At 43.1% G+C, this 16,321-nt stretch overlaps 1 long non-coding RNA gene across 1 annotated transcript in view; it reads left to right on the top strand.

The window, feature by feature from the left end:
- The window catches only part of LOC129145161 (uncharacterized), a 105,036-nt gene extending 92,659 nt beyond the window's left edge, over window positions 1-12,377 (top strand). Inside the window, exon 6 of the long non-coding RNA XR_008550315.1 lies at window positions 12,157-12,377. This is a non-coding gene — a long non-coding RNA (uncharacterized LOC129145161). The remainder of the gene's footprint in view (window positions 1-12,156) is intronic.
- Window positions 12,378-16,321: the final 3,944 nt, after the last annotated feature.

The raw sequence follows: 16,321 nt of genomic DNA, 5'->3' as shown, positions 1-16,321 counted from the left end.
AGGTCATGGCCAGAACAACAAACACCTGATCGCCGGCACCTGGTGGTCAGGGGACACACATCTGCAGCAAATTCCTTCTGAGGAGCGTTTGAAACAAACTGACCATAATAACGGACAAGAACTTTCTAGACTGAAATGTTTTTGAATAGTCTGAGTTACTCACTTGAGAGCTGTGCATTGCTTACATGTCAATCAGAGCTCTTTACAGGGTAAAGCTTTTTTTTTTTTTTGAAGATTTACTTATTTATTTATACAAGCACTGGGTACAGTCAGAAGTGCAGGAGGGTGAGAAAATTCACCAGAGCCAGAGCGGGGAACAGAACAGGCAGATTGACGAAATACACTGCTGAGGGGAGCAGCAGGAGGCAGGAGAGGCCTGCGTGCCATGTGGGACCCTCACTGGCGGCCAGGGATCGAAACTGTGCTACAGAGGCTGCAGGCAGCTTTGCAGCCCAGCGCTCAACTGCTGCGCCACCGGGGAGGCCCAGCACTGTAAAGCTTTAAAGAGCATCTTTTGGGAAAATGAAAAGTCACCTGAGAAAGACCTTGAAAAGCATTTAAGAAATCTCCACACAGCTCTCCATAGTGGTTGGACCAGTCTGCACTCCCACCAGCAGTGCAGGAGAGTTCCTTTTTCTCCACACCCTCGCCAACATTTGTTGTTGCTAGTTTTTTTAATATGTGCCATTCTCACTGGTGTGAGATGGTATCTCATGGTAGTTTTGATTTGCATTTCCCTGATTACAAGTGATGTTGAACATACAATAGCTAAGCTTTGGAAACAACCCAAATGCCCAAAAATAGATGACTGGATCAAGAAGATGTGGTCCATATACACCATGGAATATTACTCAGCAATCAAAAAAGATAAACACATGCCATTTGCAGCAACATGGATGGCGCTGGAAGGAATCATGCTCAGCGAAATAAGCCAGAATTAAAAAGAAAAGTACCGGATGGTCTCACTCATAGCAGGAATTTAGAAAACCTAAATAAGGGACCAGGGGAAAGACAAATGAAATCAAATGTTCATTTTGAGAATCTCTACTCTTATTCAAATAAGACTGGCCCCACCCCATCACCAAATGTCTTGGACCTATTCAGCAATTCTTAACTTTGGTTGCTAATTAAAATCGCAGGGAGATTAAGCAAATAATAAATAGTAGAAACAATGTTTTAGATCAGAGATTCTGACTCCTTGACTGTGAATGGTCCCTGGGTAGCAACAGTATTTCAACCTCGTAGGGTATTTTGATGGGAAGTTAGTGCTGAGCACCTTATGTGATTTTATGCAGTTCCATGATTTTGAGTTACAACCTTTAGTAAACTAAGGATTTCTACTTCATCCCTCCTGTCTTGACTTCTTCCATGAGCTCAAAGAAATACACATTTGCTTTTCAATATTTTCACTTGCAATTGGTACTTTAAAATGAAATGTTCAAAATAGCATTAATGTTATATTCTACTTGTGAAACGCATGTTTTTATAACTTTTAGTGTTAGAAAATATAGGACCGTATTTCATCAAATAGGGTGGGCGCTTAGAAGATGATTGAGTGCCTCCCTTTTCCATTGTTTTTTTCTAAAAATTTTCTCTTTTTTGTACCTTTTTCTTTTCAGCCTTTGAGTTCAGATCTTTATCATTTCTCTCACTTATCCCTCTTGCTCCAAACTTGTCCCCTCAACTTCATTCTTCAAGAGACTACCCGAATGCCTCAAAATAAAAATCAGATGCCTTGATTAAAAATCTTCAGATGTGATGAATTCCTAAAAAATCACATCAAAACCCCTTTATATAACATCATCTTCCCCTTGTCTACTCTTGGTTGTCTCCTTGATTAGCCTGGATTTTCATCATCTATTGCAGCAGAGCTTCCAACCATTTCTCGTTAATGGCTACATGATCATTTTCTATGTGTGTCTTGATGGGAAGAACATTGAAAGCTCTTGTGCAGATAGAGGCCTGAGTTAGCATGAGTTATGGCCAGTTTTCACATGACCGTCTGGTTTGGTCCCCTACAGTAGTTGCTGCCCAGCTGTGTGTAAATGGTTGGCTTAAATGGGTATCTGCTCTTTGTAGTTTCTGAAATATTCTTGTTTATCTGCATGTGGCCAGCTCTGTTCCTGCATTCCTGCTTTCATCTTCTGGATCCATGAGTTGCTATTAAACCAGCTTCTCTTGAATGCTGCATCTTGAAGGACCATGCTTTTAGTACCCTCCCTAGCTAAAAGTGCACATTCACACAAATTTAGACATTTTTTGCCTGTATGTGTCCTGTGTGTATGATCAGTCCTCAAGGAAGAAACTAAGAAATTTTCTTCTCATTCATTCATTCTTTAATTTGTCCTTCCAGATGTCAGATCAAGGAAGAATCATTTCTTAGAATTCACTCCATGGTAGGCCTCCCCGCTGGTGCAGCAGTTGAGCGCTGGGTTGCGAGGCTGCCTGCAGCCTCTGCAGCGCCAGTTCGATCCCCGGGCGAGGGTCCCACATGGTGCAACAGACCTCTCTTGCCGCCCGCTGCTCCCCTCAGCAGTGTACTTCATCAGTCTGCCTGTTCTGTTCTCCGCTCTGGCTCTGGTGAATCCTCTCAACCTCCTGTGCTTCTGACTGTACTCAGTGCTTATATAAATAAATAAATAAATAAATAAATCTTTAAAAAAAAAAAAGAATTCACTCCATGGGGATGATATTTATACATTCCCATGTGTCCAATAATTTATTTCATAAACACTTTTGAATGCCACCTTGTATTAGCCACTAAGCAAGATACTTAGTAAAAAAAATGATATTCCTTTTCTGCTTTAAGAAATATTTAAATTATTGGAGAGATAGACATGTGTATGAAATAACTATATTGCACTCAAGTGCAACAGACTCTTGAGTGACTGATGCCAGTTATTTCCTTTAAGTTCTTCATAAGCAAAGTGTGTGTGTTTTTAAAGTAGAATCCCTGTTGTCAATACCAATTTCCATTATCTACTTGGGTTAGTCCCCGGTAGAGCAGGAGTATGTAGGAAGCAGCTAAAGCAGACATATTTCTCATCAAATCGCTTTATCATCCCTAGTGTCCCAACTAAAGGATGTTCCTATTCCTAAATTCTTTGAACGGCACATGTCTTCCTATCTTAGAAGATCTAAATTGTTGTCTTATTTGACATACATCCCATCTTTCTAGTTCCCAACTTCCTCACCTAGTCAAACTGCTCTTACTTAGTGTTTGCTTTTTCCTCCATGTACTACTTCGTATTTGCACGTAGGATGTGCAAGGTAATTTCTAAACATTTAGGTCCAGACAGTTTGTAGTTTAAGAAACAGATTAAAGCCGGAGATATGGTTTGTTGTACAAGTACACGTTGTATAGGATTTCACGTAGGAAAAGACTCGTGAAAAGTTAAAAGTTTAGGAATGAGTATTGCTGTGTAGACGAGGCAATGAATTGGTCCATTCTCTCTAATGTAGAGGACTTGGAAAAGATGACCCCAGTAAGATGCCTCTTGAATGATTTCCCACTTTCCCTGTTGCATCACCAAATGTCTCCACTTAAATTACATTGGGAGGTTTTTTTGTAGCTCTGACTCTGTATGTTTCAACTATCAATCAAACAAGTATTTACTGAGCACTTGGTAAATGACTAATTATATATTAGGTCCTGCAGGGGGTTAAAGAGAAGACCAAGATACTCTCTCTTCCCTGAAATACTTTGCACAGCAGATTGATCAAATATTCTGTGTCTCTGTCTTCTGACTTCATGTGAAGCAACTCATACACTGGTGGGCTCAGACAATATTCACAAAATAAATTTAATGAGAGGAGGGTATTGAAATGTGTACATTTTTGATAATCATTGACGTCACTGTAAGGATATCTAACATTTCTTGTGTAGTCTGAAGGATCTTTGTGTAGCTAAAGAGTATAAGTCATCAGTTGAGGTCAACCACCAACATTTATTGAACATCCCGTGCAGTAACACAACGGGATAAATCCTGGGGGTGCAAAAATAGAAAGGGTAAAACTTAGCTCCTGCCCTATCAATGTGCTCTGAGAATGTCACAGAATAAAAGCAATGATTATAAAGCAGTGCGGTGCTGCAATATGGTGATTTGCGTTACTTATGGGTGCCAAAAAGCACTGCCTTGGGTCCTCCTTGGAAGGGGCTATTAGGACACTCCTCTAAGAGAAGGTGGGTTGAATTAGCTGGAGAAGAGGGAAGACGCCCTGGGCAGATAGGACACAGCCATGGCATGGAGGTGGCAGAGCCTCGGATAGCCAGGGCTGGGTGACAGTCACAACAGCTAGGAAGAAGAGTGTGCGGGTCTGTCTCTCTGGCTAAATCTGCTAAGTTCTAGAGAAACCAGAGCTGCAGGGCCTTGTTAGTCACTGGGAGGGACTTTGGTTATATTCCCACAGCAGTGGGAGGACCCATTTTAATTAGGAGATTGAAAGGATTATATTTACGCCTAAATAAAATCCCTGCAGTGGCATATAAGGGGCTTGTTTGTTGGTGGAGATGGGGGTGAGGAATGCAAGGCAGAGACAGCACTCAGGGTAGGGCTGCAGGGAAACACCCCCCCCCACCCCGAGAAATGACTCAGGTAACATCCTTCTCAAGTCAGCCAAGAATCTTGTTCACTGTGCCCTTTGGTTTGGATGTGTAAACGGGAGGGATCTATTTTTCCCTATCTTTCTTTTTTTTTAATGATTATTGCTTAATGTAGGTTATAACCCTTCCTGGAACAGCTCACTAAGACCCCCGGAAAGAGGCAGTCATTAAAATTAAGCTGAGTGAGATGGAAAGTAGGGCTGTAAAAACTGCACCGCAGCCACCTGGAAACAGAAAATGTAAGGTTAGTGAGTCCTGGCAGTCTTCGTGGGAAGAACCCTGTGCTTTCAGTAAAAATAAGGGACCAGGAGCTGGGCTCTTTGGGTTGGGAGTTTCCATCCTAACCTTAAAGAGGAAGCAGCTAGGAGAGAATAGAAAGGGTCAGCATCTGTTCTTCCTGATTCTAGGAACATAAACTTTGAAATTCCCCTGTTTTAAGGAAAAGCAATGAGTGGTAATGGAGTTGGGGGGAAATTGTCAAAGCCAATAGCGTTAAAATAAAATTTTTGAACAGTAAAATCATGACTCTCAGGCATATATAAAATGAACACTCGGCAAAGATCTTATTTAACTCATTTTTTTACTGTGGGAGTCAGTAAAGTCTAAAAATGGTCTTAAATATGGAGGGGAAGCTGAATTATAGGCAATTTAATAAACTGATGGCTCGATATAAAACTGCTTAATATCTGACAGTTCTAAAAATCGTTTAGTTACATGTTTCTGCTAGACGGTAAGTGCTTACGGTTCTACTGTACAAAAAATAATTCATTTATTCTTAGACGTAAGATAGACAATAGACTACAAAGTCATCTCAGGCTCTACCCTAAACGGCTATCTTGTAGTCCGAGGCCTGTTTCCAATTGTTGGATAATTTTCCTGACAAAAGATAAAACTGCTGTGAGAAAGGAACTTTATATCAAACAAGCAGAAAGCTAGCAAGGCAAACAAAATCTGATTTCACATTAAAAAAATTGCACAACACACAGGCAGAAAAGGGGACTAAGCGTATGAACTGCAGGTCCAAAATGAAGAAGTAAAAATGATCGGTACACCAAAAATGTTTGCTCTCACAAGCAGTTTAAGAAATGCTAGTTAAAACAAAAAAGGACTGTTGTTTCCCCCCAACAGGTTAATAGGAACAGGTGTAGATGATGCTGGGAGGTGTTAACACTTGTGCAGTTGAGAGTGGTTTCTGGCTCCAGGGCCAGCCTTTAGGCCTTGTGTCCCTTGCAGGTTGGGATGTAGGTCGTGCTACACAGCCGGGCACAAGAGGAGAAAAATGGCAAGACTAGAGCCCCAGGAACCACCACTGCTGCCCCAGATCTTGCTGCTGTGATGGGGCTGCCGTTGTCACTCCCAGGTCCAATCACACACAGTGGTTCCCAGAACACCCCTAGGCAGCTTCCAGCACAGAGAAACCCTCCAGCTGCCACACTCTGGGGCATGACCTTCTGTAAGTGATGGCGGAGGGGAGAGATGAGCAAGCCAGGCAGTGGGAGGCTGGTGCTGGTGCCGGTGCCCTGCATTCTTCGTTGTGTGCGGTTTTGCCTTATTGCAACCCCTTGTTCATTTCTCTGCTCACCCTCATCCCCCCATCATATCCTCTTCTTTGTCTCCCAAGCGCCACCCTGTAGGGTAAGGTAAAAAGTATCAGGCTTTCCTGCCCTCCTGCCGTTAGGATAGATGAGGGAACCCTGCGGTCCTGAATGCGTGCCTGATGGTGGGCACCTGGAGTAGGGTGTGGGCATAGGTAGATGGGATTCACCTGGGCTGAGACTGGGCTTTTAAGGGCGGCGTCACGGGGACGCCAATAGAAGCAGAACGAAAGAAGTAGAGAAGCAGAAGCAGAAGAACCAAGAGAACAAGGTCCCCAGAGATCACCAGAGAGCCCAGATAGAGTGAGGACTTGCTGGGGGCTGGGGGGCCTGCCAGCCTCTCGGCTCCCCAGCACCCCTGCCTGTCATGTACCTGCTAAATCCCAATAAAAGCCAGCAAAAGCCACCGAGGTCTCCAGGACTCTCCTCCTTTACCCCATCTGCATGGGATCATAGAAAACCTGCACTGTGGCTCAATCCTGCCCTTACAATTGATGTAAGTCGGCAAGATGCTCCATGCAGACGGGTATGGAGGCCTCCGAAGACCTCAGGAGTAGCAGACTGAGAACCTGTGACAACACTGGACGTGTTGTGGTGACATAGGAGATGGACAAGATTCGGGAGCTGCGGGCTGAGACCATGCCTGGAAGGGGAGATGCCCAAGAGGACCAGCCAACGACCCCTGAGGCAGCAGAATCGCAGGGGAAGAGAGGACCAGGATTCGGAGCTCGCCAGTGCTGATGCAGGGAGAGGCCTAATGGACTTGGACTGATAATCCCTCCAGAAGGTGGAGGAACTTTGGCAAGTTTGTTGTTTTGGGACCCTGGGGGAGGATTGTTTGTACAACCCCCGAGATGGGAATCTGGGGGTGGCCAGTGGGCCTTGGTGGTCAAAAGCAGCCTGTGTGTGCCCAGCAGCCAGGCAGAGGAGAAAAGCCAACTAAGAAGGCAAAAGCTGGTGCTGATGCTGAGTTTGGGAAGCCCTGAGTGGCTGTTAAGCTCTAGGTAAGCTGAGGAAGGCCAGTGAGTCTCGTAAAATCACCTGTGGGTGATGCCCTGCTTGTTGTCATTTACAGTGAGGAGCTGAGGAACCTGTTCTTGGGGGACGGGTGGGGAACATGCCTTGGGGTGTAGCCCAAGCTGAAGAAGGGAGCCAAGAGAGGCCGCATGTAGAGTTTGGATCCCCGACCCATGTGCTTGTGCAGTGGGTTGGCCTGAGTGCAGGGCCTGCGAGTCGCATTGGTGGCTATGACAGCCGAGTGTTGGAGCGACAGCAGACAGAAACCCTGAGGGTTGGGCGATTACCCCCAACAGTATAGAATTGCCAGTCCCAGAGTGAGTGCATCCTGGGGGTGGATGCGGTGTGTGGCTCGTAGCCGAGACTACAGCCAGAGAAGGCCAGGAAGCCCGACAGCTCCTGGTGTGTTATGGCAGATGCCATGAGTGGTATCTATTTCTTTGAAGAATATCATTGAAATTTTTATCGGAGTAGCATCGCATCTGTAAACTGCTTCGGTAGGACGGCCATTTTGATAATGTTAATTCTTCCAATCCAGAAAACCTAAATTAGGGGCCAGGAAATAGACTAATTATAATAAAGAAAAAATCAAAATCAACAAGCAACTATAAACCAGAGACACACTATGGGGGGAGAGGGGAGGAGGGAGTAGAGTCAAAATGGGGGGTGGTGGGAATTGTATGGGGAATATCGCCAAGATGAAAATGCATACATTGTGCAAAAATGAAAAATGATGTAAAGAATATATAAAATAGGGCCTCCCCAGTGGCGCAGCGGTTGAGCGCTGGGTTGCGAAGCTGCCCGCAGCCTCTGCGGCGCCGGTTCGATCCCCGGCTACTCCCCGGCCACCAGAGGAGGGTCCCACATGGCGCGCAGACCTCTCCTGCCGCCCGCTGCTCCCCTCAGCAGTGTACTTCGGTCCTTCTGCCTGCTCTGCTCCCCGCTCTGGCTCTGGTGGGTTCTCTCACCCTCCTGGCTTCTGACTACCCAGTGCTTGTGTAAATAAATAAATAAATCTTAAAAAAAAAAGAAAAGAAAAAGAAGTTAAAAAAAAGAATATATAAAATAAATATTTAAAAAAAATTCAATTGAGGTTCTCTGTCTCATGGATAGGGCATCATCTCTTCAGTCAGAAGACCAGGGTTCTAGACCTGCCCTGGCTGATTAGCAGTGGGAACAGCTGAGCCACTGATCTTCTGGAACTTCATTTCCTGAGCTGTAAAATGAGATGATTCAATTAGATGATCCCTTAGGTCTGTTCAAGCTCACATAGTCTATGCCTAAATTGTCACATCTAGAAAAGGTGATGTTTAATCTCTTTCAGACTAGTGGAGTGCTATCTGATGCACACTTAATTGAGCAGAGTATTAGGATTTGGTTTATAATCATGGCTATGCACGATCATACGTATTGGGGAAAAAACAAATTGCAATAAAGAAAAACAAATTTAGGAAAAAAAATGGTTCTGGCAAGGTCAGAAAGAAAATCATAGATAATATTATAATTATTTCCTAGAAACATTTTTTTCAATCCCCATACTTGCTCTGTACAAGAAACAGCACAGAAAATAAGAGCAAAGGTGGTGTGAGTTTACACTAGAAAGAGCCCTGGGTGAGAAAAGGGCCATAGAAACTTGTAGCTCTGCTGGGCCCAGCACAGTGTCCTGGGCTCTGGCCTGTCTTTGCACAGCTCTATTCTCTGAGGACAGTAGTGCTCACAAGTATTCTTTATATATATATATAAAATTTGCCGGTTATATATAAATAAAATATATATGCATAAAAATATTTATGTATATATATAAATAATCTATATAAATAAATAATTTGTTTATGCATACAAGAGCTGGATGTGGACCAGAGGTGGGGGGTGAGGGGATTCACCAGAGACAGAGTGGGGAGCAGAACAGGCAGATTGACTGAAATACACTGCTGAGGTGAAGCAGCAGGCGAGACAGGAAAGGTCTGCTGTGCTGTGTGGGTCAGCTCCCTGGCCGGGGATCGAACTCATGCCTCAACAGCTGGTGATAGCTTGATAGTACTAAGACTTTACCCCTGCACCACCAGGGAGGCCCTTCAGAAATATTCTTTTTTTTTTTTTTTTTTTTAAAGCCTTTTTTTTTTTTAATAGAGGCATGTTTTATTTATTTGTTTGTTTGTTTATACATGCACTGGATACAGTCAGAAGCGCGGGAGGGTGAGAGAATTCACCAGAGCCAGAGTGGGGAGCAGAACAGGCAGAGGGACCGAAGTACACTGCTGAGGGGAGCAGCGGGCGGCAGGAGAGGTCTGCGCGCCATGTGGGACCCTCCACCAGTGGCCGGGGAGCAGCCGGGAATCGAACCGGCGCCGCAGAGGCCGCGGGCAGCTTCGCAACCCAGCGCTCAACCGCTGCGCCACCGGGGAGGCCCCCCTTCAGTAATATTCTAAAGCTCTAATCTTCATCTGTAAATGGGATATGAAATAATTTAGAAAGTTTCTAGCACATGGACATTTACTTGATCGGTATGTTTTGAACGAATGTGTGATTAAAATTACAAAACAGAAATGAAAGTAAAATTAAAAAATCAAGGCAAAATCATGTGGTAGAAATAATTCAAGTGGGTCAAGAATCCTAAGAAATGGGGCCTCCCTGGTGGCGCAGCGGTTGAGCCCTGAGCTGCGAAGCTGCCCGCAGCCTCTGCAGCGCCAGTTCGATTCCTGGCCACCGGCGAGGGTCCCACATGGCGCGCAGACCTCCCCGGCCGCCCGCTGCTCCCCTCAGCAGTGTACTTCACCAGTCTGCCTGTTCTGTTCCCCGCTCTGTCTCTGGTGAATTCTCTCACCCTCCTGCGCTTCTGACTGTACCCAGTGCTTGTATCAATAAATAAATTAATCTTTTAAAAAAAATAAGAAATTAGGCAAATGCTGTTCACAGGAGACATAGGATGCATAGAATGGTTCAAAATAAAGGTTATAGGATATGTACTTGTTTTCCATTGTTGTTGGGACAAATTACCACCAATTTTGTGACTTAAAGAACAGCAAATTCATGACCTAACAGATCTGTAGGTTTAGTCCAAAGTGGGTCCCTTGACTTGTGATCCTCCTTCCTGTCTTGAAAGCCAACTAGACGGCTTGGTCCTGTTCATAGCACATGAGTCTGACCTGACTTCTCTCTCTTCTGCATCCCTCTTCTACAGTTAAGGATCCTTGCAGTTACATTACCCACAATCATTTCCCTATTTTATGGTCATCTAATTAGCAACCTCAATTCTGCCTTAATTTCCCTTTGTGGTGTAATATAACATAGTCATGTGTTCCAGGGGATTTGGATGTAGACTTCTTTGGGGGATCATTATTCTTTCTACCACAGACTAATTGGCAAATAGTCATCAAAGAGAGCTGGTGATAGTAAGATCTGGCATAATAGCATTGAAGTCAAAATACCTAAATAGGCAAAAGGGAGACATTACATAATGACAAAATCACCGTGGAGATTGATTGTACAATGCGATTGGTCCAAAAAGAATTAAAGGAATTGGACTCAAATTTTATGTCTGCTGGTCCAGTGTTCCTACAACAAAAACCTCTAAAGAACACAGACCAATAGAAGGTTCTCCTTGAAGTCCACTGTGGGGTGCTGGTAAATTTCTTGCCCCAAATGAAAATAATAATTACAACCTAGACCACAGAGCTGTTGTAAGAAATACCTTAGGATTGAGGCACACTGCAGCTATCATATAAATGTTAAATAAAAATAATATTTCCTGTATCCTTACTAGGGTTGGGCAAATCCAGATGTATATTGTACTTTTCACATATTTCAAAATATTTTCAAATGTTTTGGTTTGGGTTCAATAAAAACCTCAAGTACATTTTGCCAAGTGCTTTTTCCATTAATTATTCAATCCATTTGTATTTCAAGGGAAATTCAGTCCACATGTTTCTAATTCATTTAGCACTAACTCATCAAAATATTGTTTCTCTCAGTGCTATTTTCTGTCCAAGAGGCTTTTCAAGCCCTCTCCTCCTTTTTTATTTCTTAGAAACAAAAAGCTGTAGCTTGCCAAGGGTAAATGCTAGTAAACTACTAAAAGTCTTAATTAGCACTGCATCTAGAATTCTTCGCCTTAGTATCTTCTGTCAGTCTTGTGGGGTCCACGTCACTCTCTCAGCTGCTTCCCCACGGCCTCACTTTCTTGCTGCCTTTGACCTGGTTCTGCTTCACCCACACTCACCCGCTTGAGAGTTCCAGTTTCCTCTCATCCAAGGCCATGAACCCTTGGATGCCCGATTGCTTTCTGAATCTCTCCCCCTTCGTCAAGTCCTTCCAAGGCTGGGTCAGTGAAATAATGGACTTGTACTGTCCCCCAAAATAACCTCACAGGATCGTAAGAATAGATATATTTTCAAAAATCTGATCTTTTTGAAAAACATCTGATGGTTTCACTTACAGGAGGAATATAGGGGAACCAAATGAGACATCGGGGGAAAAATATAATAATACAAAACACAACAAAACAAAAACAGACAATTATAAACCAGAGACATCCTGCAGGGGAGGAGGAGGGAGAGGGGTCAGAGGGAGGGAGGGAGGAGCACAGGGGACTGAGGTGATGGTGCACGGGGGGCATTGGGGAAGGAAACTCTATGGGGACTACACCTGAGTGTTGGGGCTGGGAGCAAACATTGTCAAAAATGAACGATGATGTAAAAAATATATTAAAAAATAAATAAATTTTTAAAAATTTGATCTTTTTAAGTATGTGTGTACATGTGCATAAACAGGGGAGAAAGAGAAAGAGAGAAAGAGAATCTTATGAGTGAATAATGTTGTCTTAACTAAAGAGAGCCTAAAGGGAGAGGAACCCAATATTATGTTCACTGCTGCAAAAACAGCAAGAGCTGCTGTGCCTACAAGTGGGTTCCTGCACCCCTTATGGAATGTTCTCTCCAAAAGGGCTGAAGTGGACCCTCATCATGAGAGACTGTGGGACACTTCAAAGGACGACTTCTCTGGATTCTTCAAAAATGTCAATGCTAGAAAAGACACAGAGAAAGCAGCAGTAAACTCTTCTCATCGTAAAGAAGACTAAAGAGATGGGCAATTAAATGCAATGTGATGCTTGATTGGATTCTGGATTTTAGAGAAATATCCTCAAGGACCTTCTGAGACAATTGGAGACAATTGGAGGAAAGTGTTCCTATATATGTGTATATAATGAGAGTAAATGTTGCAAAATATTAATACTTGGTAAATCTGCATACACCTACCGACATACACACACCCCCACCCCACACATGTACACACCCACATGCCCACACTCACATGCAGGAGATGTGTAGGAGATATCTTTCTGCAGATTTGCACAAATCTATCTCAAGCCAGAGGTCAGATTCTCCTTTTTTATTTATTTTTATTTTTTGGTGAATATTTAGATCTTTGAGGCTGACTATTGCACCACATGATGCCAAGTTTGTGACACACAAATGTTAGTTTTTGATAATATGGGAAATGAGCAACATTGCTGTGTGTGCAATGCATAGGGAGACATTTTCAAATAGGAATTCTCAGCAACTGTGGAGCAATGGGTTTTGAAAGTCTCAGGACCTGTAACTGTGTACATCTATTTTTCCTGGGAGAGTATTCATCATCAGATGCACAAGTGTGACCTTCACAGATTTTAAAATAGCCCTTAGCAGTATCTTCAGATACCTTAAACTTTAGATACTTTAAACAGCCTTGTCTGAGGTTGAAGCCCCAGACAAACCTCTAATTTGCCTTTGCTAATAATGCATGTAGACCTTTCTACAGAGAATCCACAGTAGCTAGAAGGCCTACAATTAGGTTGAAATCTTTTTATCAGTTACGGGCATTAGGTGTCAACGTGGTTAGAGACCCGCTCCTGGCGAAGCTCAACACATGGGTGACATATTTAAATAATAACATTACAAGCCAGAAGAGGGAAAGAGTGGGAAGCTGGTTGGCCAGACAGTGACTGGGCTGTGCATTTTATAGATTGCTGGATGCAGCCCCCCAGAGTACAAAAAGAGAACTGACCGCGACTCTAATTAGAACAGGGAAACTCTCGATGTGACTTTTGTTTTGGAAGGGGATTTGGGACATCACCAGTTTATGGGACACGATTGTGCACCAGGTGGTCCTAGTTAGGTGAGAGATTTTATGTAAAAATAATCCTTCTTTGGCTTTATGCAGCACAATAAAACCACTAAGATATTTTCCCATATGAAGTATTTCTACAGGCACATTCAAAATGTTAATCCCCATTTTTATATGCATTTTTTCATGACTCCTAAGAAGTTTACCAGGTTGGGAAATTTGCAAAAACTGGTCCCTTGACAAAGTCATTGGACGCTTTTTACCACAACAGGTTTGTTTTGTTTTCACGGGGCCCAAAGTATTTTCATAATATCCCTAACTTGGACATTGCAAATAGGCTCAAATATTGTTATCCTAACCTTCCAAATAAAGGCCAGGCTCTCACGGTGACTTTTAAAGGCTATCAGATTCTGAGCTAGCATTGCCTACACACTGGAATGAGCAATCTGAACTGTATCCACACCGAACATTATCTGTAATACAAATTTCTATTAATGAAACTAAAAATGGGCAATTTCATTTTACAAATACAAAATAATACAATACTTATCGTGCATGCAGGTAGATGCAAATACACCTATAATACCCCACTTGAGAGCTGGAGCAATCACCTGAGGTTTTCTGAAGTGTCTGTAGAAGCTTCACTGAATAATAAAAGCACTTTTCAGATGGCTTTCATATATCTAAACGAATTCAGGCCTAGATTTGAATTCTGAAATCACATTTATTATTAATGTGATCTTAACAATTTGATTTAGTCACTCTGAGTTTTATCTGCTTCCTCATCTATAAAAATGCTTAGCATGGAGACCTAATCATGTTTCTACTAGGACGAAGGGAGACATCTTTTTGATTGTTCTCATTGAGATTATGTGGGGGTATCATTTAATAAGGTTAAAATCTAGGCCTCCACCCTTTGCCCAACAAGAAGATTCGGGGGGCTTGAATAGATTTGAATAGATTTGATTCAAGCCACCCAAACCTTCCTGCTGGGCACTGGGTAGAGGCTTAGATTTTAACCTTATTAAATGATTCCCCAACATTACGCAATTCCTTTCCTAACATGTTTCACCAACATGTTCTGGCCATTTCAAATAGAAATATATACTCTCTTCTCCACTCCAAGTGCCAATCAGCCGCACGAGTGTGTATATGTAAAAAGAATGAAACTACATGTCCCCTACCACATTAGTAAGTGTCAGGAAACAGTACATATGATTAATGCTGCTGAAATAGGCAGGAAATTATTCAGGTGGATTCAATCAACTCAGCCAAACATATAGGTAGCTTATTAAAATTTAGACAAAAGTCTACAGGCACTTAATACATAACGATGACTCTAGACCTAAATTAAAGAGCGCCCTGCCCCCAGGCGTCCCAGCCCCTGCAACTTGCTGCCTCAACGCAATCACTCTTGTTACAGCTAGAATTATTGACCTGCTTTTCAGCTTTTTCTCCTCTCTGAAGGGAGACATGTGGCCCTCCTGAGCCCCAAGGCCCAGCCCTTGCTGAAACACTGAGCCATTTGAGTTCGCCCTGGAGGCGAAGGCAACACTTTGAATATGCAATAAAGGGACTCGAATATTCTTAGCTGCATCCGCAGAACTGTGAGCTCTTCCTCACATTTTGGGATCTTGAAAGAAAAAAAAAAAAGAGTCACAATGTGGATTTGATGAGGCTGGAAAATGGTACTTTTCTAGACAAAGGATTGTGCGCCTGGCTCACTGTGGGTGCAAGAGCACTTTGGGTTTTTTAAGCAGTCATTTGAGATAAAACAAGGTAAAGTGCTTTTCAAAATAAAACACATCTTGCTCATTATTTCTGCAGCAGGAGGTACAGTCTCTTCCTTGCCCCCTACTCAGGATCATTTCAGCGTGGATTAGGAGACTCGTCTCCATGGCCCGCCAATTTTTCAGCTGAAATTCCCTTAATTACCACAATGGGGTTCACTCCTTTTAAAATCATCCCAGAAAGATGGCTTAATGCAGCCATAAAAGCTTTGTCTCAAGTCCCAGTTCTGCGATTTACCAGCCATATGACCTTAATCATAGTAAAACTATCTGTCGATAGAAGGCACCTCCCCTCAAAGGGCACCAACATGTCTGAGGCATCTGAGAATGTCAGGAGACTTAGGATCTTAACTAGAAAATTAAATGCATGAATTACAGTAACAGTTTTAATTGGTTGTTGTCTATTGTAGACGCTGCAAGGAAAGTCTTGCTGGGGGAAGTACTGTAGATGCCTGTACCAGTCCTCTGATGAAGTTTGTATAAGAACAATCTAATGCTGTCTTGCCAACATTCTGGTGACCCCATAGGGATGGAAAAGGGGGATATATAGCCCCAACTAGGTGTTCTTAGGGAGGTATTCAAATCCCCCACCCCTTCATTTTTCTCAGATGTAATGAAGGTTATCAGTTCAGATCACCATTTCCCAGAGTCTGTCCCTTGGAACATTTTATATGATACATGGTGCTCTATAAATTTTTTTTTAAAGATTTATTTATTTTTATACAAGAACTGGGGTACAGGCCAGATGCGTGGGAGGGTGAGAGGATTCACTGGAGACAGAGCAGGGAACAGAACAGGCAAACTGAAGAAATACACTGCTGAGGGGAGCGGTGGGCAAGACAGGAGAGGTCTGCTGCACCATGTGGGATTCTCGCCGGCCGGCCGGGATTGAACCTGCACTGCAGAGCCTGTGGACAGCTTCACACTGCGGCACGCAACCGCTTGCGCCACCAGGGAGGCCCTTGTGTTTTTTTTTTTTAACCGCCATTCACTCCCATCCCACAAAAATGAACCATCTGTGGCAACAGCCATTTGAAAATGGCCTTTATTGCATAAACTTATCTTTGGAACACCCAAGACTTATATTTAACCAGTGTTTTCCAAAATCATTTCCCACAATATTAATTTCTGTACAAGAAGGAAGGGCATATTTAATCAGCAGCACACCTCCTTCGGCTCTAGAGTGAGACTCCTTGCAGTGGGTTTATGACAGC

Source organism: Talpa occidentalis, unplaced genomic scaffold, assembly GCF_014898055.3.
Source record: "Talpa occidentalis isolate TD23 unplaced genomic scaffold, MPIMG_talOcc4v2.1 talOcc4.9, whole genome shotgun sequence".
In the NCBI taxonomy this organism is placed as follows: Eukaryota; Metazoa; Chordata; class Mammalia; order Eulipotyphla; family Talpidae; genus Talpa; species Talpa occidentalis.
The sequence above is the reverse complement of the archived record's forward strand: the minus strand, read 5'-3'. Positions and strand labels throughout refer to the sequence as shown.